This window comes from Mandrillus leucophaeus, unplaced genomic scaffold (assembly GCF_000951045.1).
Source record: "Mandrillus leucophaeus isolate KB7577 unplaced genomic scaffold, Mleu.le_1.0 Scaffold569, whole genome shotgun sequence".
Lineage (NCBI taxonomy): Eukaryota > Metazoa > Chordata > Mammalia > Primates > Cercopithecidae > Mandrillus > Mandrillus leucophaeus.
In genome coordinates, this window is record NW_012106130.1 from 1,125,498 (window position 1) to 1,129,508 (window position 4,011).

The 4,011-nt window shown below is 40.3% G+C and overlaps 1 pseudogene across 1 annotated transcript; it reads left to right on the top strand.

Moving 5' to 3' along the window:
- The first annotated feature begins 2,084 nt into the window (after positions 1-2,084).
- On the top strand, positions 2,085-2,929 carry LOC105552641 (annotated as a pseudogene). Its single transcript, XR_001008048.1, has one exon. The product of XR_001008048.1 is annotated as a 40S ribosomal protein S3a pseudogene (transcript).
- Positions 2,930-4,011: the final 1,082 nt, after the last annotated feature.

The window sequence follows — 4,011 nt, forward strand, 5'->3', positions numbered from 1 at the left end:
TCCTCCTCCTCCTCCTTCTTCTTCTTCTTCTTCTCCTCCTCCTCCTCCTCCTCCTCTTCTTCTTTTTTCTTCTTCTTCTTTTTTCTTTTTTTGAGACAGAGTCTCACTTCTTCACCCAGGCTGGAGTGCAGTGGTACAATCTTGGCTCACTGCAACCTCTGCATCCTGGATTCAAGCAATTATCATGCCTCAGCCTCCCAAGTAGCTAGGATTACAGGCACACACCACCATGCATGGCTAATTTTTGTATTTTTAGTAGAGGCAAGATTTCACCATGTTGGCCAGGCTGGTCTCAAAATCCTGACCTCAGGCAATTCACCCACCTCAGCCTCCCAAAGTGCTGGGATTACAGACATGAGCCACTGTGCCCTGCCCATTTTCTTCTTTAAAGCCTAACAGGTAATGAAAGACTCCAGCAAGACAAGTGTTAAACTCTTATGGAAGGCAATCATACACATGCAATCACATGTAGTGCCCAATCACCCATTGCCTTTGCCATGTTCAATTGGCCAGAAGCAAGTTCCACTTTCTATCTACCTTCAAGGGGCAGGAATTATGCAAGGGCATGGATATCAACTGGTGGTGGTTGTAGTCTGTCCTCTGGTCCTCAATGATTCATGTCTCTCCTACATGCAAAATACTTTTACCCCCCCACCAAGATCCCCAAGAATATAATCTAATAACAGCATTTGCTTCAAGACCAGAGTTTTATTATCTAAATCAGGCCAGGTGTGGGTGGGGCTCCATGGATACATAGTTCCTCTCAACTGATGAATCTGTAAATGAAGGAGACAAATTATCTTCCCTCAACATCCAAGATACAATTCTGAGAGGGGTATAGGAAGTAAGCTACAGACATTTTTCTTTAAAAAGAGGGAAATGGAAGATAAAAAGGAATCATTGATCCATAATAATTGCAAAATATAACTGAGAAAATGTTCAGATTTCTTTAATTAAATTTCAAACTTTGGGAATAATTCTCCACGGCTCTAGAATCTACTTCCTGGGATCTTAGTTCTACCATCTGAGCCATTTTTCGTTTTCTCAATGAAAGTCAGTCATGTTTGGAGTCATTTTATCAATCTGCTTCCTTCTAGTAGAATTGGAGTTACAAGGGCCTCTTTTCATTTGATCCTATCTCTGTCCCTCTTAGTCCAAGCTGGCAGTGTTTCTTCTGAAAGAATTTTCTCAAGAACTTTGTGGGCCTTCCATGAATTTCCCTGGGGTTTACTCCATTAGACACATCTTCACCCACGGATCTTTTTTTTAGAAAAGTCCTTCTCTACCTTGGACTTCTGCAGAGGTTGCTGAGGGACAATGCATTTCATTTTCCTAGCAGCCCTGTGGTTTGATTGAGAAGATCTGTGAGACACACCCTTAATCTTTTGAAAGGGCCATTTGTGTGGCAGAACCCTCTGGCCTTTTGCTCTTTCTGAGGTTTTAGTAAAAGATCGTATAGTCATAGCCTTGGCTTTTTCTCGTGTGTGTGATTTTCTGAGAGTGCTTAGAAGCTGTCTCTCCATTTTAGCACATTTTGCCATTTGGAAAGGCTGAGAATTTTCAAAATCAAGTCTTGCTTCCTATTAGTTCAATAGTTTTTTCCCCTCAATCTGTCTCTCTCTTTACACAATGTATTATGAGAGCAAGGATATGCAAAATGGTAACTTCGAGCACTTTGCTTGGAATTATTTTTAGATAACTAAGTTTATCATTTTCAAGTTCTACTTTTCATACATTTCAAGAGACAATTGTGCTATGCTTTCTGTCACTATCTAAGAAGGACCCCTCTTCCTCCAGTTTCCAATCACATGCTGCTCCCTTCCAAGACCTCACTGGCAGCATCCTCAATGCCCACATTTCTGTTAATGGCTTGTCCAAGGCAAGTCAGGTTTCATTCCAATGTTCTTCAAACATTTCTGGCCTCTGCCCATTGCCCAGTTCCAAAGCCATTTCCATTTTAGGTATTTATTATATCAGCACTCCACTTACAGTACAAAATCTGTATTATTTACCTTCTGCAGCATAACAATGTTGCCACAAACATAGCAGCTTAAAACACAACACAGCCCTTTCGGCTCTCTGATCAGCACTATGGCAGTTGGCAAGAACAAGCACCTTATGAAAGGCAGCAAAAAGGGAGCCAAGAAGAAAGTGGTTGATCCATTTTCTAAGAAAGATTGGTATGATGTGAAAGCACCTGCTATGTTCAATATAAGAAATATTGGAAAGACGCTCGTCACCAGGACCCATGGAACCAAAATTGCATCTGATGGTCTCAAGGGTCGTGTGTTTGAAGTGAGTCTTGCTGATTTGCAGAATGATGAAGTTGCATTTAGAAAATTCAAGCTGATTACTGAAAATGTTCAGGGCAAAAACTGCCTGACTAACTTCCATGGCATGGATCTTACCCGTGACAAAATGTGTTCCATGGTCAAAAAGTGGCAGACAATGATTGAAGCTCATGTTGATGTCAAGACTACCGATGGTCACTTGCTTCGTCTCTTCTGTGCTGGTTTTACTAAAAAACGCAACAATCAGATACAGAAGACCTCTTATGCTCAGCACCAACAGGTCCGCCAAATCCAGAAGAAGATGATGGAAATCATGACCCGAGAGGTACAGACAAATGACTTGAAAGAAGTGATCAATAAATTGATTCCAGACAACATTGGAAAAGACATAGAAAAGGCTTGCCAATCTATTTATCCTCTCCATGATGTCTTTGTTAGAAAAGTAAAAATGCTGAAGAAGCCCAAGTTTGAACTGGGAAAGCTCATGGAGCTTCATGGTGAAGGCAGTAGTTCTGGAAAAGCCACTGGGGACGAGACAGGTGCTAAAGTTGAACGAGCTGATGGATATGAACCACCAGTCCAAGAATCTGTTTAAAGTTCAGACTTCAATTAGTGTCAAATAAAAAGTGCTATTTGTGGGAAAAAAAAAAACACACACAACACACAGTTATCATATTACAATTTCTGTGGGTCAGGAGTTTGGGTGTGGTTATTTGGTCCCTCTGCAATTAAAGGGTCAGTTAAGGCAAAGTTTTCATCTGGGGAAGAATACACTTCCAAAGTCATACATTCATTGGCAGAATTCAGTCCTTTGTGGCTACAGAACTGAGAAATTCTGTTTCTTTATGGCTGCTGGCTGGAGGTCAGCCTCAGCTCCTAGAGGCCAATTGTCATTCCTTGCCATGTGGGGAAGCAACATGGCCATTTGTTTCTTGAAAGGTAACAAGGAAGTGAGAAACTCCTGGACAAGTGCTACAATTTTATCTAGTATAATCACATAATGATATATGCCATCACTTTTGCTGTATTTTATTGGTTAGAAGTAAGTCACAGTTCATGCCTACAATCAAGAGGAAGGGATAATACACACATGTGACTACCAAGAGGCAGGAATCCTGGAGGCCGCCTTAAGGTATGTCTACTTCAATGACCGAGTGGGATTTACCTCCAGAATTCAAGGATGGTTTGACATTCAAAAATCAATCAATGTGACTCATTAAAAAACTATTAAATGTACAAGAAAAACCATAAGTTCATCTTCATAAATACAGATTTTAAAAAATGAAACCTCACTCTCCTTCCTAATAGAAACAGTCATCTGGGAATAGAAATGCATTTCTTTAATCTGATAAAAGACATCTGTGAAAAGCCTCCAGCTAACATTATGCTTAATGGTGAAAGAATGATTTTTTTCTAAGTTTTAGCAGAGGGGGAGAGGGAGTGTGAGTGAGAAAGAGGGAGACAGGAGGAAACAGAAAGACAGAACAGTGCCTCTGAGATCCGTGACACAATATCAACAATCTTATATACAGTTATGCATTGTTTAACAACAGGAATATGTTCTGAAAAATGTGTCGTTAAGTGATTATGTCATTGTGTAAACATAATAGAGTGTACTTACACAAACCTGGATGGTATCCCCTCCTACACACCTAAGTTACAAACCTGTACAGCATGTTACTGTAGACTTTATACACACTGTACACTTAAGCTATACAAA